We start from the raw sequence: 25,313 nt of genomic DNA on the forward strand, positions 1-25,313 counted from the left end.
TAAAGTATGTCGCGGCCCACGTCAGTTGCGTGGTGACGGGTGAGTCTGTATAAGAGTAAGCCTTAATTTCGGAAAGCGTAGCAGCTGCAGAGCTACAGGCGAGGGCAGGCGCCACACACGGCGGCTGCGCGCCACTGGGTCAGTGCTCTGGCTGCTGGCGGCGCCCCCTGCTGCGGCACACATACAGGAATAGACGAGGCGGCTGCCGCCGTGCGGAGAGCGCCGGCGTCCTAACCTGCAGTGCCGAGGCTACTGACTCGTCTCGCCGACCGGACCCCTGCGCGTGATGACACAAGGTCGCGCAGGAGGCCTGCCAACTTTATACTACTCACAACGGAGCACCACGCCCTTAGAACTGCTCTAGTTGTCATCTTCACTCTGAAGAGTGGCTGATTTTGGTCTCTGAGCAAATTTATAGTGTTCAAGTCTCTTTAATTCCTTCGTAGCTACTGCAACCTGCATCCATTCGAATCTGCTTTCGCCGGCCGGTGTGGTCGAGCGGTTCTAGGCGCTTCATTCTGGAACCGCGCGACCGCTACGGTCGCAGGTTCGAATCCTGCCTCGGTCATGTATGTGTGTGATGTCATTAGGTTAGTTAGGTTTAAGTAGTTCTAAGTTCTAGGGGACTGATGACCTCAGATGTTAAGTCCCATAGTGCTCAGAGCCATTCGAACAATTTTGAATCTGGTTTCTGTGTTCGAGCATTGGTCTCCCTCTACAAATTTTATACCACCCCTCGCGCTCGCGCGTTTACACACACACACACACACACACACACACACACACACACACACACACACACAAACACACTACCAAACTGACGATTCCTTGATGCTCCATGATGTGTCCTATCAACCGATTCCACGATTCCATTTTTAACTCAGTTTGTACCATAAATTTCTTCTATCCTCAGACTCAGTTCGATCCAGTACGTCCTCATTAGTTATACAATCTAAACATCCAATCTTCAATATTCATCTGTTGCGACACATTTCAAAAGCTTTTTTTCTCTTCTTGTCTGAACTGTTTATCGTCCACGGTTCACCCGATACACTCCAGACAGATACCTTTAGAAAAGATTTCCTAACACTTTAAATATTCTACTAGTGAACCCGGCAATGCTTCGCAGTTGCTAAACATGTATGGTAATTCTATTTACGTCCTAGTCTCCTGCCCCGTCCTCTCTTTGTCCATCTACATCTACACCTACGTACATACTCCGTAATCCACCATACGATGCGTGGCGGAGGGTACCTCGTACCACAACTAGCATCTTCTCTTCCTGTTCCACTCCCAAACAGAACGAGGGAAAAATGACTGCCTATATGCCTCTGTACGAGCCCTAATCTCTCTTATCTTATCTTTGTGGTCTTTCCGTGAAATGTAAGTTGGCGGCAGTAAAATTGCACTGCAGTCAGCCTCAAATGCTGGTTCTCTAAATTTCCTCAGTAGCGATTCACGAAAAGAACGCCTCCTTTCCTCTAGAGGCCCCCACCCGAGTTCCTGAAGCATTTCCGTAACACTCGCGTGATGATCAAACCTACCAGTAACAAATCTAGCAGGGTTCCGTTGTTTGGGGGAAGAGACCAAACAGCGAGATCATCGGCCTCATCGGATTAGGGAAGGACGGGGAAGGAAGTTGGCCGTGCCCTTTCAAAGGAACCATCCTGGCATTTGCATGGAGCGATTTAGGGAAATCACGGAAAACCTAAATCAGGATGGCCGGGCGTGGGATTGAACCGTCGTCCTCCCGAATGCGAGTCCAGTGTGCTAACCACTGCGCCATTTCGCTCGGTATAAATCCAGCAGCCCGCCTCTGAATTGCTTCTATGTCCTCCTTCAATCCGACCTCTCCTCCTCCACCCCTCTCTAACTTCCCATCTTCTCCTCTGCCCTCGGTTCCACTCCATCTCCTCCTGATCCCTCTCTCTATCTATTTTCTCCCACTCTCCTTTCTTCCCATTTTGACCCTAGTCTAGTGTTACTGCAAACGAAACCTCGATTGGGAAATAAAGTCACTTAAAATGAATGGGTAAATCGGTTGGGATCATTGATATAAGGGATACAGGATAGACCTTTCCAGCTGCTGGTTGTGTGAGAACTGTAGCTTCAGTGATAATATTTCCCATAATTTTAATGTGTGAACGGGTAGGACTGCAAAGCTTCGGATGATTCGGATTGGATTGTAATAGTATAATCATAAGTCGATAAGCCATAAATACAACATTTCTCTTTCCTCTTAAAATTGACCGCAACGAAGAAAACAAAATAGCACACTTGTGCACTTGTGTATACAATTTTTGATTAAAATTATATAGGCGCTCCAGTCCGGAACCGCGCTGCTGCTACGGTCGCAGGTTCGAATCCTGCCTCGGGCATTGATGTGTGTGCTGCCCCTGGGTTAGTTAGGCTTAAGTAGTTCTAAGTTCTAGGTGACTGATGACCTCAGATGTTAAGTCCCATAGTGCTCAGAGCCATTTGGACCATAAAATTATATATATAAGGATGAAGAGTGTATGTAGGGGAAACACTTGGTCTGAAGGTTTAAATGCCATGATATCCAAGTTAAACCTGACTGCGAGAAAGAAAAGAACACGGAACACCTTCACAGAACAACATTTTCTTTCTCTCAATCAGTTTTAACAAAAAATCTGTACATCGTTGTTTAAAAAAATATAAAACCTGTATCCATCTGAATCACTGCTTCGGCAATCATTTGCTCAAACAAGAAAACTCAGTTACTACTTTTAGTGCCTCATTTCCTAACTAGTTTCCTCAGAATTGCGTCATTTAATTCGACTACATTCCATTGCCGTTATATCCTGCATTGTCGATGTCCATCTTGTAACCTCTTTTTAAGACACTGTCAGTCCCGTTCCACTAACCTTATAGCTCTCTTGGCGTCTCTAACAGAATTACAGTGTCATCAGTAAACTTCCAAGTTTTTATTTCTTCTACCTGAATTTTAATTCCCTTGCTAGTGTACTCCGTGATATCCTTTACAGATTGCCAAGTGTACACATTTAATAACATCGGCGATGAGCTTCAGCTCTGTCTCACTCTCTTTTCAACTACTGCTTCCCTTTCATATCCTTGTTATAGCAGTTCTGGTTTCTGTAAAGATGCAAACAATACTTAGCATCTATGCTGCTTAAGACCGCTGAATAGTAAGAATCTGCTTGTTACAAAATCTTTATTGACGCGTTTTGGCCATAAACACTCATCGGAATAACAGAAGAGAAATCGATACGAAGTATTGTGTCAAGTGTGAATTCTAACATCGGTGCTTAACTACAACATGTCGCTCCTCCGTGAGCCCTAAAGCTTCCAGTAATACGATGAGGCATCGACACGGCGAAGCGTTGGAATCGTTCTGGAGGGATATTGATCCACACATCTTGCAGTACTGCTCGCAATTGTCTTAGTGCAGTGGGTTTTTTCGAGTGTGTACGCGTATCGACAGCGCCCCATAAATGCTGCATCTACATAAACGCACAGTGCATGGCGGAGGGTACATCCTACTAGTATTATCGCCTTTCTGTCCTGTTCCATTCGCGTATTGAACGAGGGAAAAATGACTTTCAAATGGTTCAAATGGCTCTGAGCACTATGGGACTTAACTTCTGAGGTCATCAGTCCCCTAGAACTTAGAACTAACCCAAGGACATCACACACACCCATGCCCGAGGCAGGATTCGAACCTGCGACCGTAGCGGTCGCGCGGTTCCAGACTGTAGCGCCTAGAACCGCTCGGCCACCCCGTCCGGCTAAAATGACTTTGTATGCTTCTACAAGCTCCCTAAGTTCTCATTTATCTTATTCTCTCGATCCGCACTATTATAGCTATGCAAAAGTAGAAGCAAAATGGTTGCACAATGTTCTTCGTATACAATTTCTCTAATTTCCCCCAGCTGGGTTTTGTGAGAACTACGTCGTCTTTCTTCCAAGAATTCCCCATTTACGCTCTCAGAGGATGTTCCGGTAACAGCTTATGAAGAGTACGGTTTCTGTACATATGTGTTTTGCAGCATTTTCGCTGTACTTTTTGGGCACTACCAACAGGAATACGATAATGCTTAGACATCGTACAGACTTCGTGGCATTCTAAGAATACGCAGCTTCTCTTGTACTAACACTTTAGGACAAACACTTTTGGCTGCATGTGCCATATTTCATATCTTCTGGAAGTTGCCATACAGCCATGTCAGACGGTGAATATTTTTCGTGCACCCATACCAGTTTTTTCAGTGTAGGCATTCTGAGTGTCGGCCCAACTCTCACCCCTGTTGTACTGGTTGATAGGGAAATTCTCTTGTTTAATGTGTGACGCACACCTATCTCAATCAAACAAGGTTCTAGGCGCTTCAATCCGGATCCGCGCGACTGCTACGGTCGCAGGTTCGAATCCTGCCTCGGGCATGGATGTGTGTGATGTCTTTAGGTTAGTTAGATTTAAATAGTTCTAAGTTCTAGTCGACTGATGAACGCAGATGTTAAGTCCCATAGTGCTCACAGCCATTTTTTTTTCAAACAAGGTTCATAACTGCAACAAAAAAGTAATTCTGCAGTGACCATTTAGTACTCATGTGTGATGACCCTTTCCTGAAGAGGGCCCTGCTGTGATGTTGATGCCGGCCGAATTGGCCGTGCGGTTAAAGGCGCTGCAGTCTGGAACCGCAAGACCGCTACGGTCGCAGGTTCGAATCCTGCCTCGGGCATGGATGTTTGTGATGTCCTTAGGTTAGTTAGGTTTAACTATTTCTAAGTTCTAGGGGACTAATGACCTCAGCAGTTGAGTCCCATAATGCTCAGAGCCATTTGAACCATTTGTGATGTTGATGGCTGTAGCGATAATTTTAGCGACAATATTTCCTTACAGGAGTCGTGTAGGGCGTTGAGCTGTTTGTACCGGGTCGCCTTTGAACCGGAAACCCCCGAGGCCCGTATCGTCTTGGCTTCAAGACGGCCTACAGACCCAGTCCGTGTTCTGTTTATCAGCGCCTGAAAAGCGAGGCATAGCAGTGGATACTCCAGGTCTCTATTGTAAACACCGCTCTTTGACTTTCTTACACTGTTTCCTACTCAAAATACACGACCTACATTTGTCGATTGGCGCTGTGAACATTGAAAAACAGCCTTCTATTACCCGAGAAATACGACTTAAGCTGTGTTACTTGCTAATGACGCTGTGCGGAGCGTTAAAAAAATATTAAAACACTCCAATACTTAAGACATGTTTCCCTAAGTGAAGATACTATGTGAATGTGTTTTAGTGAAACATTCCTCGTTTCTTAAAAAGATTTGGACGAGACGTTGGATTATCCGTTTCTAATTCGTAGACTCGTTGTTACCAAAGATGCAAAATCTGTAACATTTTCTTTTGAAGAGATTCGATCATTTGCGATTTGTTTTGGCGACGTTCGTCGACGTATACTACTATCTACAGCTTAATATGGTTGAAAAGTTCATAATGTCAAATTTATGTATTGGTCCTTCAACTTTTTGTGAATTTTAGACTCGATCCTTGCTTGTCTCCCATTCTGCGGAACCCTCTAGGCTTCTACTAGTAGACCGATTTTTGCACATGTTCATCGCTCAATCCTTCTACATGACATCTCCAGTTTTGACGATATTCTAAGATTTTGTCACGTAAGCTGTAAATGATGATTGTCTGCTGTATGACCTGATTTCTCTGCATATTCGTCTCTGGCACGCTCACAACTGATTGAAGAAATTGCATCTCGGATGTTTACTACTTCAAAGCAGTAAAAACATGACGTTATGTACATGTTGATTTATTACGTTTACTGTATTCGAGATAAATTACCTTTTTCACTTACATAGTAAACAGAGACGAGCTGAACAGCACATTATTGGCTGGGCGAGATCCTGCAAGTGGGACTGCGAATTTAACCAGGGTTCTCCGCGAGTCACCTTATAGTGTGGCGGAGGTTTCGTTATGTACCACTCTCACTCCTCCTCCCCCCCCCCCCCCCTCCCCCCGGCCTTTCCTATTCCAGTCGCGAAAAGAAAGGTGACCGGTAAGCCTCCGTGTGGAATAGAATCTCTGTAATTATGTCTTCATAGTCCCTCCACGATATTACCTAGCAGGAAGGAATATATTTGTTGACTGTGCTAGGAATTTACGCTCTGGGAATTTTAACAATAAGCCACACCTTGATGCAGAACTCCTCTCTTGCAGTATCTGCCACTGAAGTTGGTTGATCATCTCTGTGACACTTTCGTGTCTACTAAGTGAACCTGTAACAAAACGCACAGCTCTTCTCTGGATCTTCTATATTTCCTTTATCAATACTATCTGGTACGGTTCCCTTAATGAACAGTATTCAAGGAATGGTCGAATTCCTGTGCTGATGGACTACATTTCCTGAGGGTTCTTCCAGTGAATATGTCTGGCATCTGCCTTTCTCGCAATTATTTTTTTGTGGTCGTTCCATTTCAAATCGCTCAGCATGCATATTTCTAGGTATTCTATGGAAGTAACTGCTTCCAGTGATTGGCTTGCAATTTCGTAATCATAGAATAAAGGGTCTCTGTATCTATGTATTCGCAGAACGTTACATATGTTTGTGTTGATAGGCAACTGCCACTCCCTGCCCCAAGCGTCGGTCCTCTGCAGGTCTTTCTGCATTTCCTTACAGTTTTCCACGGTCGCTAGTCCTATGTATACAACAGCATCATCCGCGAAAAGCCGCATTGAACTTCCGGCATTATCTATTAGGTTATGTATATATAAAACTTTAACTCCGAAAAATAGAGTATTGTACATATATCAGCAATCTTTCTCAACCTGGCCGTGTGTAAGAGCAAGTAACTGTCGGATTGCTATTTTTCGAGTTTGACATACCGTAGCACAACGTTCTGTACTTCGTTTGCGCCAGCATAGTGTCTTGTGAGTTGTGTTACGGACCTGCACTGCCCACAGTATGTTGCACTTCAGCTGGCGCGGCACGAGAACGCACCGGAAGGCGCTTCTGGGTTGGCGCGCAGCTGTTAGCACATTCCTGCCTATTTCAGGACAGCTTCGAGTCTTCTGTTTTGGCTGCCACCGGAGCTGCTGGGAGGTTCTCATTGCCTGCGGCCAATTTATAGCCTTCTCTCAGAGAAGTGCTATCTCCGTAAAAGTTCTTGTTCCTTGTCTGTCTCTTGTTATTGTAGGCGCTGTAATAGAAATTACTGCTTCATTTCTGAAACCCGAGACCTCATATGTAAAGAGGCAAGAGGTCATTTTTATGAATAGCATCCCTTTGCAGGATCTGTATAGACGTATTTCCGTGCCGGTTTATTATCCAGCACCAGTCGTTAAAAAATGTATCTCTCTAAGGTACTATGGAATGTAGAATGTCTGCGCATTCCTTTCGGAATCCGTTAGGAAGATTGATACTGAGACTCATAGAGGTGTGAGTAGACAATCTCGAAAATCTACCACACCGCATCGCGTGCTGCGTCCGTACTTCTTTTTGGCTTCCGTAAACAGTATCCGAGTCTTCCGGTTTTCGGTATTTGTAACGCTGTGTCTTCCTCTAGAATTCAGTGCCATTCATTCCAGTCTTAAAAGAGTTTCCCACTTCCGACATAGCCCCACAGGAACATAATTTGTAAATCGTTGTGGTGGTGTTCAGTGCTGAACTTGTACATAACATTCCATCTTTTTCTCTTCTTGACTGTATTCCACATTGCACAATCCGAATAGATGCGTCTTTATTCACCATGAACGTGACTGCCGTTGAGCAAATGCCCTACTCGACGCCAAACCGTTGTCTGACATAGTGGAAAACGTTTCGTCACCATCTCTCTGCAAACTAATTTGTGAACTTTGTTGCTTCGTTTTCGTATTTTGTTTAATGTGATATGTGGGCAACCAGACCGCCGTTAGCCTAAACCAGTGGTAGCCAACCTGATACCTACCGCCCACTAGAGGGCGTTACAGTCTTCATGGTGGGTCGTAGGTGGTAGGGAGTTTAAAACCATTTTCATTAGGTTCAAATTTTGGCCACGTCTTCGGTTAGTAATTACAGTTATATGATTTAGCCTGCTGTAAAGCTGCTTTATAAATTTTATTAAGTGAACTTGCTTGCCTACTTTATAAATCACCATTACTGAGAAGCTAGTTGGCGGTTCGAAAATTTTATTCTTAGGTTGGTGTATAAGTTCATAGCGTTTTTGTTTTACATGTTGATATTCTGGTTGCTATGGATTTGTTTATCGATTGTAAATGATAATTAATTGAAACCCTCAGCTGCCGACAGGTGTTGTTGATATACCTCAATGGGGACAGCTGAAAATGTGTGCCCCGATCGGGACTCGAACCTGGGACCTCCTACTTACATAGTAGACGCTCTATCCATCTGAGCCGCCGAGGACACAGATAAATAAGGCGACTGCAGGGACTTATCCCTTGCACGCTTCCCGCGAGACCCACATTCCCAACTGTCCACAATCTACATAGTGTGCGCGAGTAATGAGTGGATGGGCAAATATCTATTAGGAACATTACGTATGTAGATTGTGGACAGTTGGGAATGTGGGTCTCACGGGAAGCGTGCACGGGATAAGTCCTTGCAGTCGCGCTATTCCTCTGTGTCCTCGGTGGCTCAGATGGATAGAGCGTCTGCCATGTAAGCAGGAGATCCCGGGTTCGAGCCCCGGTCGGGACACACACTTTCGGCTGTCCCCATCGAGGTATATCAATCAACACGTGTCGGCAGCTGAGGGTTTCAATTAATTGTCATTTGTTTCTAGAGAAGCTGCACGGTCATCAATGATATCTGTTCTTTCGAGAACAGTTACTATCTTTATATATTATCGATTGTAATTCTTTATTTGTAGTTCACTGTTGCTGTTTGAGTTTCCATAGTGTCATTTTGTCATTTGGAGATGATGAGTGCAGCTGTGGAGTCTAGATAATGGAGTGTCAAGTGAGAAACTGAAACCTTTTGGACATGTTTTTCTGTTATATTTCAGTAGAGGGGTGACAGCTGCGGAGGCAGCTAGCAACATCTGCACTGTGTATGAGGATAAGGGCATTAGAAAGAGCACGTGAAGAAATATATTTTCTCGTTTTAAGGAGGATCGTTTTGACATTACTGACCCTCCACGTTCAGGAAGACCTTCGGGGTTTGATGAAGATCGTTTAAGCATATTAATCCACAATGGTCCACGTCAGTATACGCGAGAAGTGGCAAACGTTATGAATTGTGATCATTCCTCCGTCGTGCGACGTTTGCATGCGATGGGGACGGTTAAAAAATGGGGTGAATGGGTACCTCATTTTGTAAGCCAAAATCACAGAAATCGGCGGATGGCTATATGTGCATCTCTGCTTGCCCGTCGTCGGCTGGCTCGCGAACAACACCGACCACTTCTATCCTGCACGTTACTGGTCTCGAGATATGCTAACATAAGTTAAAGAAAGGACTGGTTGACCCAAACAAAGCAGCAATTCCCCATACAAAGTGCTGCGCGCATCCACAAAAGAGAATATTATGCATGTGGTGGAACAACGACGGTGTGGTGTACTACGAATTATTCCCCGATGTGTAACCATCACTGCACACATTTATTATCAATATGTAGACACAGTCTAAGAATAACTAGCTGGAAGGCTGCGTGAAGTGATGCTACTCCACGATAATGCCCACCCGCATTGTGCTAGACTGATAAAAACACAAGAGTTGGGAAATCATTCCGCACCCATCTTGTTCACCTTATCTTGCACACTCAGAATTTCGCCTTTTCCGCTTTCCCACGAACAACCTTCAGGGAACTTGCAACACGGATGAAAATGCGCTCCGATCTTCGCTCGATGAGTTCGTCTGTCACGTGATTTCTACAGTCGTGGAATCGAAAAGCTACTCCAGCGTTGGCAGACTGTAGTAAATAGTGAAGGAGAATATATTTGTGATGACTAAAGTCTCTGTTATGTTTATTAAACTTATGGAAAAACGCTACGAACGTAATGCACCAACCTAACGTTGACAGAGATACAAAAGTGGGCGGTAGTTTAAAAACGTTGACTCCCCCTGGCCTAAATCGACATGGAAAGACATCTTAATATTACGAAGCTAACTGCTGTTCCAGACCATTAGACGTTTGCCCAGGGAAGAGATTTGATCTAGGTCACCTGTTTGTCTCGTTAACTGCTGTTTATTGTTACTCTATACAAGAGCGACGTCAGCTTGACATGCTACTACGATTTTTTGGTGTACTGTAGTCTTGTTCAAATAGATGCAGTTTTTTTTTCTTGTGGTGGGCTTCACTCCGAATACTGGTTTGATGCAGCTCTACGCGCTAATCAGTTCTTTGCAGATCTCTTCATTTCTGCGTAACTAAGGTATTATGGGGCGTATTTAGAGAACAGTTATTCGCAGAAGCATTTTCATATTTTTGAGTACTTAATAGTAGCGTCGATGAAAGGTGCTTCCTGACGTTGACAGCGCATTACGAAGTGCAAACTGATGCAGACGAAAAAAGTAGGTCTATAGAGGTGCGACAACACTGAGACGTCGCCTTAGAGACGTATGCGGAATTATGTTTCGTGATTGGTTGAAACAAACTGTCAGGGATCTATTACCGCCGATTTAGTTACTTGTGGTGAAATAGTAAGGCTGTCAGTCTGAAAATAGGAAGTTCAAAGAGCCATTTTTGTTCACTTATTCCAAAGTGGGTGCATTGTTTTGCTCTTGAGACCAAACAGTGTTGTCGAATGTGAGACTCGGCGCCATAATTAAGAATAAAGTGACGACGTTAACTACACTTTTCACAGTGACCACTGAATGTTGTTTTATCACTCGATGACATGTTTCCGTGTTTTATGGACTATAGGACGTACTTTTTCTTCGAAAAATTACCTCCAAAAATCAGGTGCCTCTTATACGCTAAATTAATATAAAATGTCCGTTGTTTGACTTAACATTCCCACCAGTCTTAAAAATGGTCATATATTCTATGCCGCGGTAAACGTATCTATCTGGCAACATTGGATTCAACTGATAGCAGCAGTGCAGCGATGCGACGAATATGAGTTACGGGGGTTCACAAGCTTGCTAACACTGATCCCTCCCCCATCACAAACCCAGAACAGTGTTCTGGGTTTGTGATGCGTCATTGCAGTCTGTGGCGCCAGTGAACTTGAATTGAAAGTGATTTGTGTTATCGGTAACAGAACAATATTTTTGTTGGTAGCTGGTTTCGTAATCGAAAAAATAAAAGGTATTCATATGAATCGGGCTATACATTGAAAGTAACAGCTTATACAGAGGAACATGGAAACGCAGTAGCCGAACGGCATTTCGGCCCTCCACGAACGGAAAAAACCGTTGTCGATTACCTGGTAGTAGATAGTAACTGCAAAAATGTGCAAATAGAGGACTGAATGCAAAATAGCCAAAAGTAGAAGATGAGGATTTTCAGAGATTTTGGAGATCAGTTCGGTTTTATAAAGTAAGAATTCTTTTAGCTGGGTTTCCAGTCTAGTAATAAAAATGGTAAAGATGTTATAGAAAAAAATACTTAAAAATTAACGTGCGTCTTATAGTCCGTAAAATACGGTACCATCCTAAGTATTTCCTCTGCCCCTGTGGTATATGTGACCCGGAATACAAATGTGTCCTGCTTCTTGCATCGTGACTGTGTACATATTATTCGCTGTTACCTTTTCCTGTACAGGATGACTTCGTGATGTTACAAACTTTCGGGAATGATGGAGAAGGGTATATGTAACCGGGATGATGTTACAAACTTTGATAGAGAATGTTATATGTATCAATCTGAGGCAAAGGACGCTGGTCCGGAAACGACAGAGTCGCAAGTTATTAGCGAAAATCGTTCTGATACTTCCGACGATGGACTTCTCACCCCACAAGCTCTTTGCTTTCTGTGTTTTGGGAGGATGTAGAACAGACCAAAACAAGAAAAGACTGGTTGGTAAACATAGGCTCTAGAATGTATACCTTAAGAGCAATGAGCCCTTGTTCAGTAGAAGAGATGTATTTTACCGTACCAAAGATGAGTAAGTGCTCATAACTCTATGAACTCTATTTACTTGTCCTTTTTTTCTTCTTTGGGAACACACTACCTCCTCCAAAAATGTGGAAAGCAAAGAGCTTGCAGCAGAAGAGGTCCACTGTCAGAGGTATCAAACGATTTTCGCTTATAACTTTCGACTCGCTCATTTCCGGATCAGGATCCTTCATCTCAAATTCATACATTCACCTGCCTCCATCATCCTTGGAGGTTTGTGACATCATCACGGAAACACCTTGTGTATTTTTGGCATGTTTTTGAGTGCATATTATGCGTCGAAAATACGTACACGGGCGTTATAACTAAGGTGTTCATCAAACAACGTAATACGATGCTCTCGAAAAAAAGATGTTTAATGTTCTTTTTTCTTTCTTCTCCATGAGTGAAAGCTTCAGCGTGGTATGTGTTGCTCTTAAAGAGGCTGGATGACAAATGCAATAATTACTGACCACCATATTGAGCGCAAGGTGCTTGAGGTTAAATTTCAGACCTATCAGTATTGTCTTATATGTCTTATACAGGCAGAGGCTATGAGGGTATTAGTAACTGTTATTCGCGACCTGACGATCTCTGTGGTGTTACCCGCACAGTAAACCTACCACAGTTGATCAAGGACGGAGAGGGAAATTAGCTATAACCTATTCAGTGCACGGAGCGAATTTACGGAGTGGTTTAGACAATGATCTCGCATTCGGGAGCACACCAGTTCGACCATACAGATTTAGCTTAAGACAAATGGTGATTCCTTTGAAGCGATGACGATCAGTTTCCTTCGATGTCTTTCCCCAATGTAAGCTTGTCCTCCGTCTCTTGATTCTCTCGTCAACACGACGTTCCTTTTTTCTTTCCTATTGACCGGAACGATCCCATCGTATTCTATAGTGCCATAGGGAAACCACGTAAAGCTTAAATCGGAAGAACGTAGCGGCGATTTAAACCTCCGGCGAACGGGCACGACTTCTCAACCACTGCGTCGCTTCAGCCGGCTTCCATTCTGTACGTTCTCACTCGTAACAACACAGGCACAACACTGCACTGCGAAGGCATTCGTCGCAGTCGTATGCTGGATACAGTTAGGCATTTAAAATTCAGTTCACAGCACTGGTACAGGGAGTGTAGTAGTCTTCACCGAGAGAACGATGCGAGGTTTCCGAGCTGGTCGCTAAGCTCATTGGTGTGCGCTGATCTTTCAGTAGCTCAAGATGTACTGTCTGTAAGAAAGATTGGGACTAATTGGGGTCCACTCCCCCATCTCTGCTGGCATTCGAAGAGAAGAAGCGTTTCTGTAATGGTGTAACGAGACACTCTGCAGTATACCTCGTAAAGAACAGGAAAAATATTGGAGTGTGAATGTAGTTTGTGAGCATCGCACCTTGTCTGTCGGTGTCCACTCTAAATAGCTAATGATGACTTCTCTGGAGATTAAATGAAACAACAAGTGTACTACTATCAGTCAATAATTATTTATTATTTCCCCAGCGCCTTTCGAAAGTTTTAGACTTTATCATCAGGAGGCTGTTTGTGAAATAATGTAGCATGAATATGTTGGAGTAACCTGTGGCGCTGTGTCCAGTGGTCACATCGTCCTTTACCTGTCGTGTTACATCACATACACCATCACACCTCGTAAAACGCTGAGGAAATAAATAAGTCGTCTTTTAAAAATTTCCAGAAAGTGTTGTTTCCCTAAATACTGACCATGGGAAACCGTGTTCTGTTCGTTCATGATATCCAAAGGACCTTCGATGAAGTTCGAACGGTCGCAAGGTAAAGAAAATACTGTTGTGCAGGCGGGAAAGCCAAACAAATAATGCGATCAGTTTGAAAATTTTTCCATGCGAACTGTGTGTCGTTCGTAGTGGAGATAACAATCAGAAATAAAGGTATCATTTGGCCTAGCTTAAAATAGTGGGCCATAAACTTGGTTTGAAATTCAGGGAGCTTTGACATCTCACTCTCAGCAAAACAAGTGTAATGTTACTCGCTTAAATGGATACGATACGGTAAATTTTGACTGCGCGATCGCCGATCAGTCGCAGTATTCAAGTATTTAGGAATATCTGTCCGGAGCGATTTAAGTTGGAGCGACCACATAAATCTTACCGCGGGGAAGACAGGAACAGGACGCAGCTCTATTGTGAGAATCCTTAGGAACTGTTATCCTGACGTGAGTCACAAAACCCTCGTGCGAGCAATTCTTGGATGTTGTTCGTCGCTCTGGGAGTTCCCTACCAAGTTGGCTTGACTGAGGACGTGGAAGGGATTCAAGGAAGAGCCGTACGACTCATTATGTTTTTGTTTTAGTCGTGAGAGTGTCACAGAGAAGCTTAACAGTCTGCACTGGAGACGTCGTGAGTCGCGGAGAGCCTTTCCAAGTTCCGGGTGCCCATTTCACAAAACGAGTCACGAAACGTACTACCTCATCCAAAGTACCAAACCGCTGAAAATGGAGGAATTCGGGCACTTGTAAAGGCGTGTTGACAGTCTCGTCCCGCGTACCATCAGTGAATGGAATAGGAAGGAAGGAATAGAGAACACTGGTTCACTGTTTGGTGTCATACACCGTACGTTAGTTTGCGGCGTAAAGGTGTCTGAGAAACCCCAGTACCCCACTTGAATTTGTACGATTGGAGAAATAAATAGTTGCTTTATTTGTGTTTCTTCTTCGTGCGCTGAGGGTTTCTAAGGACCACGTTATAATTTCAGTTCTTAGTCCTTTGTTGTTCTTTCCTTTTCTGCGAGTCTTAATTATACCAAACGCTTTTTACACTTTGTATATCCTCTTCTCTCGTGCAGTTTTTTCTAAACCATTCTCTTGAATAGCCTCCCCAAAGCATTTGATATTTTTATGCCCTCAATTTGGCCGGTATCTATTAATTAATGTTTTGGAGCACATTGAGCACTTTTTATATTTGTCGTAACATTAGTTTTCTCTGCGTAGGTTCTTAAGCCAGTCATGGTTGTCGCTTCTAAAAGACAGATGACAGCCTTGCACTGATCTATCTATCAAGCTTTCAGACAGTGTGGCAACCTTCAGGCACAGAGGCCAGGCAATTTACTGAATTTACTGCACCACTTTTCGGGGAAGGGGACTGAGTGCAACATATATCTTGTAGTTACATGATTACTATAGTGATATACCAGTAACTGACCTTTGTGTGAGTTTTATTGCATTAATCACAATAAGCTCATTTCGGCATATTGCCATCGTCAGGTGTTTTGCAAATACATTGATAGATGATAGTCTTGATATTGTAAACTGTAACTATGATGGTATAGATATTATACATTCGATTGATATTTTTACCTTACTTGTAATGTCGACGCTACCATATGCTATCTTTTTAGGAATTTGTACATAGACGTTACTTGGACGCTCGTTGTAGACGTATTGTTGTATCTGATTGTTAGGTATAGATTACGTCAGTTGTTGTTCGTTATTTTCCCCCTTGACAGCTTGGATGGCAGTGGATCAGCGATATTACATGTTTACATAATTACGACTGGATGTAGGTGGTATGTGGAAATTCTATTGTTTTATTTTCTTTGGTTTGGTTCTGGTTGTGTTTTTTATCTGAAATTCAGTGTGGTTTGCGTTGACATTTTTGTATTTCATTTTTATTTATGCGCAATAATTTTGTTATGGTTATGGGTTAAGATTTTTGATATTTTGTTGGTGTTATATCTTTGTTGTACGGTTTTTATGTTATTACTATGGATGCGTGTTATCCATTGCTGGTTTGCATATTTTTACCGGTTTTCTGCTTTATAATATCATCAGAAATTTTCAGTATATTTTTTGTGCTTGAGGTCAGTTTGTTCGTTCAGTGAATTTAGAGGCTTATTGTGTGCATGAGAAGTATCTCTATTTCTTCATAGATGTTCATGATTGGCCCTTGTGCATAATATGGAAGATGGGCCTCGTTTATGACTTTTACGTTGTGTTTTTCGGTTTTGTAATTTGCTCTTTGTATCTGACGTTGAAGTTTCTTCCGGTCTGTCCTATGTAGAATTTATGGCATGAGTTATGTGAAATTTTATAAATGTCAGACAATTGCCGTACATAACAATCCCGGCTTTTACGAGGATTGGGTTATTTGTTTCAACAACATTAGTAGCTAGCTGTTGCAGTGTATCACCTAGCCTATGTTAGTGCTTTACGGTTAGCCCTTATTCCGCGTCGCTCCTTCGTCTTCGTCTGTCCCGCTATCGTCAGATCTTCTACCGCTCCTACTGTCGTCTGCCTCACTATTATTGTCTGTGGAATCATTCGTCGCGTGAACTCGGTACTGCCCGTTCTCTCGTCACCGCAAGTGCTCTTCATGCAGGGCTCTAAGATACTCTTGTCTGCACGGTCATTGAGATCGATCCACAAGGTCTCGTCTCTAGGTTATTGTGTTATGTGGTCGTGTGGGTATTCTAGCCGTTTTCCTTACGACCAACGGCCGCAGTATGGAAGTATGTATTCTGATATCCCTGCTTTGAGATGACGCAAGGTATTATTGTCAAAATCTTATTCTTTTGCTTCAGTATTGCGTTGTTTCAGTTGTGAAGCCATGGCTGACGTTAGCGGACGCAGTTACACTTTTGAAGAGCCATTAATGATGTGTGTGGAGGTGTACGGACATCCGCAGACACGTAAAACAACGGCGGAGATAATGGCTGGGCTTAGAGATCGCTTTGGCAAGGCCCCACCTCGTAAAGCAGTTCGTCGTGATGGGGAGAAACGTTCTTTTGTCTCAAGTAGTGTAAAAGACAGGCCGCGTAGCGGGCGTAGGGAATTGGGAAAGGGACTGTGTCGGCGTCGCTCGTCAACTGAGTAGTCTCCAGAGAATCCTTAGTAAACGAGCAACTGAACTTTAAATACCGCATTCAAGAATGCACGACCACATTAAAAAAGGATTTATTAAAATTATATATCTGAATGGGTTCACAGCGTCAACGTGTTTTGGGGAAAGAAACCATGGTCCAAGTAGGCGGTACTCAGTAAAAAAAAATTAGACTGATTTTAATGAATCAGTTATCTGACAACAACATGTAACAGCGAATTGCAGTCTGTCGTGCTTTGCTGGCATAATTTCCAAATGACTGACTCAAGTGGGTTATTTGCTGCTGTATATCGTAGTTCACTCAGGAGGAATGTGGATTTTGAGTCAAGGAAAGCCTTCATTATGCGCAAGCGTTGGAAAGGAACCCATCTCAATCGCTGATGTGGGCCGAGATGTTATCACGACACCTGTTCGGACTATTTTTTTTTTTTCCTACGTCGATCAGAATTCTTGCAAACGAGTTTAATGCCTCAGCACGAAGTCAAGAGAAATGTGGATCATTTGTGGTTACATTAGCGTAGAGATCCAGCATACTGTGCTATTCAAGTGCTTGATGGTGAACAGTTTTGAGGCTTCTTCGCCATAAATCTTAAGTGTACCTTATCACGCCAGTCAACTTGTTATGGGGAATAATCAAGTCCCGTGGGGTTTAACATCGGAAGAAAACTAACGAAAAGTTGCACAAAAACGTTGAAAAAAGTTTTGAAAGTATAACTCCTGTGATGCTCCTCAACATGTTAAAAAGGCTTTGGGACGTATAGATCTTTGTGTAAAAAACGACGGTGCACATTCAGATCCGGAGGATACATAGTTTGTATATTTATGTACTCCAAAATACAAGGTACTGTTTTGACTTAGGAGCACGAAGACTTCTTGGACCCGTGGTACTGGGTGGCGTGGCGCAGAGAAGCTGCAACTTTTGAAGTTGATTTTGGATGCCTTGTAGGTGTAAGTTTAAATAATCATAATCAACAACGTAACACAGGAATTAGCTTAATTAATTTTTCCAGAAGTTCCTTGACAGAATAAAAGGAGCGAGCCATGAGGGATCTCTTCAGTTTGGACCTGAAAGTGCCTGGATTTTTTGAATTCTTGTGGCAGCTTATTGAAAATGGATGCAGCAGAATAGTGCACGCGTTTTTGCACAAGACTCACGGAGGTGCTTTCCAGATGCAGGCTGGATTTCTGCGTAGAATTAACTGAGTGAATGCTGCTAACGCCTGGTAATAAACTGATATTGTTAACAAAAAAGACACTAAAGGAAATATGTATTGAGAGGGCAGTGTCAGGATTTGCAGACTACAGAACAGGAGTGGACAAGAGGTTGTTTGGGGCTCGCATAATTCAAGGAATGCTGACATCGCTTGGCCACTATGATCTCCAGACCTCTCAGTCTGTGACTGTCGGGACATCTCAAGAGCGTTGTACACCGGATTAGACCAAAAAACCTTGCCCAGTTCAAGGTTCAGATTGAAGAAAACGTTTCAAACATCTCGGAGAACACATTACGCCGTGCTGTGCAAAATCTACAAAGTCGAGTTACCGAATGTGTACGGCTAATGAAATTCCCGCTCTTGTAGCACACAAATTTCAGCATCAAATAAAAGTTTTCTATGTTTCCTTCATTTTTTCTAATAATTTCAAATTTTCCTGTTTCTCTGCGCTGATCGGTATGTGTATGCAAAGGAGAAACGTCGCCGTGTTGCAAAGAGCGCGGTAAGCCTTAGGTAAACCTGGCGGAGTGGCAACTACGGTAAGGGGCTGGCGTGGATGAGAGGTCGGCGGTGACGTGATTGGCGGCGCGCCATGGCGGACGTATCGGCGGTCGGCAGAAACTGCGCCGGAACAGCGTCTCTTGTTAGTGCTAACTTTACGGCGCGCTGGCCGCCCTGTGTTAACATTTCCGGCGAGCGGACGCAAACAGTAGCTGGCCGGCAGTATTTTTAAACCGGCTCTCCGCAACAGCTGGGGGTGTTCAGGAACAGCGGCTCGGGCCCTTGCCCATCGCCGGCCGCTGCGTCCACCTGTTCCCCCGACCGCCCGCCGCTAATGCCCGCCACCCGTGCAGGAATATAACGGGAGCCCAATGAGTACTGGCGTCCTCGCTTCCGCCATCCAACTGACCGACGTGCTCTTTAAGATACCAAGTTGCTATAGTTTACGAGTAATGATAATTTTGCTTCGTTGGCCAAGGGTAGTTCCTGCAGAATAACAGTGCAGTGCCAAATTCACTGCGTCCACTGAGCGATGCGATCACTAGAAAGTACATGTGAAGAGCTCATTTTTCGAATTTTCTGTAGCAAACTTCGCGACATTTCGCAGATAGTTGGTGTAGTAATTTTCTTTGCTGAGACCACGTTGGACGAAATGATGCAGTGACCCACTTGTTCTGTCACCTGTTTAATGACTGCTGGCCCCAGTTTGGTGAAGATAAACCAACAACAAATTTGTAGGGTTGGAACAGATTTCATGAAGAATAACAACTAAAAGGGAACCAAATAGATTAGTGCATTAGTTGCTCGTATTTCCAATGAAATCAAACAGTTGCCGAGCGCATCTTGGAGCGATTGGCCTGGTGAAAAGGAAAAAGCATTCTACTTTATCTGTGTGGGCCCCTGAATGCAGGTGCCAGCGTACTTCTCAAATGTTTCACTTGAGCTTGGTGTCGCCCCCATGAGAAGACGAGTCCCTTACTCCTACTTTCGGCGGGTAACATTGTCCGCCGGCCGGTGTGGCCAAGCGGTTCTAGGCGCTTCAGTCTGGAACCGCGCGACCGCTACGGTCGCAGGTTCGAATCCTGCCTCGGGCATGGATGTGTGTGATGTCCTTAGGTTAGTTAGGTTTAAGTAGTTCTAAGTTCTAGGGGACTGATGACCTTAGATGTTAAGTCCCATAGTGCTCAGAGCCATTTGAACCTTTTTTTTTTAACATTGTCCGCTTCTCCCAGCTCGTAAAATGTTAGCTGTTGAGTGACTTCACTGACGAAAAGGTACACTTCATTCCTTGTGATTTTGGACAGATAGCATTGTCCCCTTGGCTGAGGCCATTAACTTGTTAGGCATTGCGCTGGGTGAGATCCATCAGTGGCCGAAGAAGCATGCAGGCATCTAGGACGGCAGATGGTAAGGTGTTCATCCCTTTGTAACTCTTTTGTTTCCCCTCTTCTGTATCTTTTGGAACACCAGACTTCGTCCTTTTAATGGTCATAAGTAATATGTTATTGCACTAATGATGGAAGTTGTTACTCATCGCCGGCCGAAGTGGCCGTTCGGTTAAAGGCGCTACAGTCTGGAACCGCAAGACCGCTACGGTCGCAGGTTCGAGTCCTGCCTCGGGCATGGATGTTTGTGATGTCCTTAGGTTAGTTAGGTTTACCTATTTCTAAGTTCTAGGGGACTAATGACCTCAGCACTTGAGTCCCATAGTCCTCAGAACCATTTGAACCATTTTTTGTTACTCATCATTCAAGCCATTACCTACCACTTGGGCGTCTAAACGAACAACCTAGGTGATTTCCAACTACATCTACATGATTACAGTTCACAGTTAAAGAGCCTGGTAGAGAGAATTCATCGAATCATTAAGCTATTTCTCTACCGTTCCCCTTTCGAACGACCCACGGGAAAAACCAGTGCTGAAATCGTCCTGTGCGTGCTCTGATATGTCTTATTTTGTTGTGATGATCACTCCTCCCTATATGGGTAGACTTCATCAGAATATTTTCGCACTCAGAGGCGAAAGTTAGATATTCAAATTTCACGAGAATATCCACCAGCAACGAAAAAGTCTTTATTTTAATTATTAGCACCCCAATTCGCATATCATATCTGTAGCACTCTCACCCCTATTTCACAATAGTATAGACTTTTCCAAGTTTACCTCCTCCTCTTGTGGTTCTTGAGCAGAGAATTCGCTGTTACTAGCTGAAATTTATTAGAGAACTTAATTAGTCTTTCCTCCGTCAGTCCCATCTGATGCGGATCTCACATCGCACAGCATTACACCTGTTACAGACGTCCTCTGGGGCACACTATTTATAGCTGTGATTCCATTCACGTGATATACAAAAGACCATGACCACTTTCACCTTCGACTATTGGCGGCAGAATTTTATCGAGCAAGGAGAGTCGGGGCTTTTCCATTGTGGCGACTGAGGCTTCAGTTCTGCCTCAAAGTCTCATATCCAGGTTCCATCAAGTGCAGCAGTCCTTTTCAAAAACCGTTCTTCTTCATTTCGATAACGCCAAAGCAATTCTTGTCCGATTATTTGTTGACCTGCTTTCTACTTTTCACCCAGATAATACGGAACCTATATGGCAGCAACTTTTTGATTCTTTAAACCGAAGTGACACACTTTCTGGCCTCATATGCAATTTCCTCTCATGTTTTTCGTCGATCCTCTCTCAAAATGGCATTAACAATAACCTGAGAGGTGTAGTCCGTTGCAGTAGGTGGCCTTCCACTTTTTAGGTTGTGCTCAGCACTTACGTGAACATCACGTAAACGAGCAGATAGTGTGTTACGATCCACTACACTATTCCCACATACCTCTCTCACAGCGTTGTAAATTTCCGTAGGGTTCTTTCCACGTAAGGATTCGATTTTGATGTAGGAACGCTGTCACTACGTGTATCCGCCCTGAATCGGTTTCAGGTTCCATTTTCAAACTGAATTGCTCACGATGCCGCCACGCGACCCAGCAGACACATACACGAGCGTCACGCCTAAGTGTCGCTCACAACTGACGTGAATTTCAACTTGATCACGCCGCTGTAACGGTGCACATGCTTTCGAAATGACCCTTGTAATTTTAAATTGTCATAGATAATCGACGCAACTTAACTGTGTTTAAAGAGAAATCGTTGTTCTCTGAAGCTGAATGAGGAGAGAAACTGAGGCGAATAATTGGTGCAGTTTAGTGCTCATTAAAATAAAAACAGGGCATTGACTCTGTTCAGACAGTGAGGTGTTACTGTGGAATGGAGTTTCGAAATATTAAGTCGTGGTGGCTGTGAAACTAACGGTGAACTGCGGACAAGTGTACTACCTGCCTATAGAATGTTACTGTTTCTGATGGATGTTTCATCCTTACTACCTGTCAATCAGAAGTACCAGCTCTGATGGAGAGCGTGTGATCAGATCGGCCTCTTTGACAGTCGGTGTATCGCATTGCGTATTGAATAAGGACAATTAAAACCATTTTTTATTATCTGTTGTGTCCCATATTTTTCCCAGCTGCTCGATAACAAGAGTTCCTCCTTGCATTTTAATGGTTCAGTGCTGTTTGGCCGGTCAGTCCTACGGTGCGTGTAGCTGCATCTCACAATAATGTTGAAACAGTCGTATTCCACGAAATCGAGAGAGACTGTTGGCTTTTGTACGATGAGCAGTTTAGAGCCCTGTAGTGGAAGTGTTCATTCATCAGTGAGGTATTAAGCTGATGTAACGAGTTTGTGATGAATTAACATAGAGCAACGTATAAGAAGATGAAACTAGATTTCTGTCTGCAACTATTACTGCTGCTTGCGAACGTTTGGATGGGAAAGAAAGCTAGATCTAGGCTGTGTGTTATACCTGTTTAGACAAATGACATGAAAAAAACACTGGAACGTGACACTCACTTCTTACTAATTTTTTATCTGCTACTTGCTGCATTTAAAGTGAAAGTCTCTATGACTAACGTTGGAAATTTGGTTAAATGAACCGTTTATCATTAAACCAGCACTTCAGCTGTAGAAGATATTTGTTGAATCTGGAGAAATAATACGAGCATGAGCCGTTCTATTTTTTAAAAGATTTTTTTTATTTACACTAATTGTCAACAGACTGCAGATTTTTGCTTGCTTGCTTGATTTTGAGAACTATATAATACAACTCATTGTTAGAACAAAAAAAAATTAAAATCATGGCACATTCCTTGCTAAAGTAATCAAGATCTATGTAACTGTGCATGTTACCACAGAACATACCTTTTAGAAGTATTAAGTGAATTAATACACTACATTCTTGTATTTAAACAACTTGAAGGTGATTCAGTCGTGTGAGGTAACTGACGATCGTATGTTTCTGACAAATGTCGGTATAAAATTTGACCGCAGGATTGTCTACACGCAATGAGTACTGCACGAAGAACTCGGTTTGTTACACATATACAGTGCCAAGAGCTTTAAACTGTGCCGTTTTGCTGATTTCATAGTCTGCAGGGCACTCCAGTAATGTTTATTTGCCTTGTCGGTTCTGTAAGCGGTTCGCTCTATAACTCACAACGAAAACGTGAGTAAATTTATGGCTTGCTGACAGGTGGGAACAAAATGAAAATACAATTGTAATTTCAAGGGCTGCTGTAATAGGCACTGCGTATGAATGACTTTGGCGTCGCTACCAAACTACAACCTAAGAGCATGTAGTTCGCTGGAGGATTGCCTCTTGACGCACCGGATTCGCGCCCGCACTCGGGGAAACAAATAGTGGAAGCACTCTATTCTCGTTCGCGTCCATTGCTGCCGCATGTCGGCGCACGTACACACTTTTCCGTGGAACTTAAATCCACTGCTGCACTTCATGTGGGCATCCTTGCGTAACGAAGGCAGTGATACGTAAAAGCTACCCAGATATTGAATTTAAGTATTCTTTAAAACGTTTATTGTATTACTGTCGTGTTCTTAAGTTGCACTATTTCTACAGAGTGAAAAAGTAATGAAAGTTTAAGGTAAAAGGTGTAACGAGGCTGTTTCACTGTTACAGCCACAGCATTTTTCGGGAAAATGAAAGCAGTAAAAATTAACATAAAGGGTGTCCCAAACTTTTAAGGTCAAAATTATAGGGACGGTAGAGAATCGGAAAGTATGTACTTTAAGAAACGGAAGTAATTGTCGGAAATGAATATTTAATTTTTTTTATTAACAACAACGTGAGCTCGAAGCAACTGTTCTATATCTATACTCCTCCAGCCACCTTACGATGTGTGGCGGAGGGCACTGATCTCCCTTTCCCTGTTCCATTCACGAACGACGCGTGGAAAGAAAGTTGTCGATAAACCTTCGTATTAGCTCTAAACTCCTCAGAGTTTCTCATTATGTTAATTTCACTGTATGTAAGTTTGGAGATAGAACTAAAGTATATAGAGAAGAAATAAAAAAGTCTGAATTTTTTCTATAACATTGTAATTGTGTCAGGGACAACAAAGGGCTTGGAAGGGCAGTTGAACGGAACGGCTGGTGTCTTGGAAGGAGAGTATAAGAAGAGCATCAACAAAAGCAAAAAAAGTGTGTGTTGGACTGTAGTAGAATTAAATCAGATGATGCTGAGGGAACTGGATTAGGCAACGAAACACTAAAACGTTTTTGCTATTTGGCAGCAAACTAACTGATGACGACCAGAGTAGAGAGGATAGAAAATCTAGAGTGGCAACAACGAGAAAAGTGTTTCTCAAGAAGAGAAATCTGTTAACATCGACTATGAGTAAGGAAAGGAAGTCTGTTCTGGAGGTATTTGTCTGGAGTGCAGCCTTGTACAGAAGAGAAACGTGGACTACATGCAGTTCAGACAAGAAGATTTTAAATGTGGTACTACAGAAGAATGCTGAATATTAGATTTGTGGATCGCGCAACTATTGAGAAGATACTGAATGTGATTGGGGAGAAAAGAAGTTTGTAGTATAACTTGACTGGAAGAAGGCAAGACACCAAGGAATCAGTAATGTAGTGTTGAAGGAAGTGTGTGGTATAGAGATTCTAGATGGAGACCAAGAGACGAATACAGTAATGAGGTACAGATGGATGTAGGTTACATTGGTTATTTGGAGATGAGAGCTGTATCGAACCAGTCTTGGAACTGAAGACTACAAGAACAGCAACATTTGGGAGGAAGTTACATATTGCCCGACTCTTCCTGGAATGAACTCTCTTGGAATTTCAGTAGTAAACCTGATGTTATGCATGGCGCCTCTTTTGAAGCGTCTGACACTGATATTTGTTGAGCAACTCCGTAATGCTCTCGCGCCGCTCTTCGTTATGTCTTTTGTCTCTCTTTTATTACTCTAACCTGGCAAGTGTCCCACACTGATGAGCAATTCTCAAGAATCGGTCGAACAAGTGTTTAGTTACTCACTTCTGTTATGGATGAATTACATTCTTCCTATGGATCTCAGCTTGGTATCTGCTCACCATACCGTTTGTTTTATGTGGTCATTCCACTTTAGATCGCTCCGGACGGTTACTCCTACATGTATTGTGGTAGCTACTGTTTACAGTGATTTGACGCCATTCTTGCAATTTTACAGTAGTGGGATTCTTCCGCTACGTGCACGCAGTACACACAGGTAACAAAAGTTATGGGATAGCGATGTTCACAAATACAGATGGCGGTAGCATTGCGTACACAAGGTAGAAAAAGGCAGTGCACTGTCATTTTTGCTCAGGTTATTCACGTGAAACGCTT

At 43.2% G+C, this 25,313-nt stretch overlaps 1 protein-coding gene and 1 non-coding gene across 2 annotated transcripts in view; both read left to right on the top strand.

Annotated features, from left to right (window-relative positions):
• Positions 1-25,313, top strand: part of LOC124617826 (RNA-binding protein 24-B-like) — a 349,098-nt gene that overhangs the window by 151,533 nt on the left and 172,252 nt on the right. The gene's annotated exons all lie outside the window — the stretch shown is intronic.
• Trnat-ugu lies at positions 8,604-8,678 on the top strand. Its single transcript has one exon. It is a non-coding gene; the product is annotated as a tRNA-Thr (tRNA).

This window comes from Schistocerca americana, chromosome 1 (assembly GCF_021461395.2).
Source record: "Schistocerca americana isolate TAMUIC-IGC-003095 chromosome 1, iqSchAmer2.1, whole genome shotgun sequence".
Classification (NCBI taxonomy): Eukaryota; Metazoa; Arthropoda; class Insecta; order Orthoptera; family Acrididae; genus Schistocerca; species Schistocerca americana.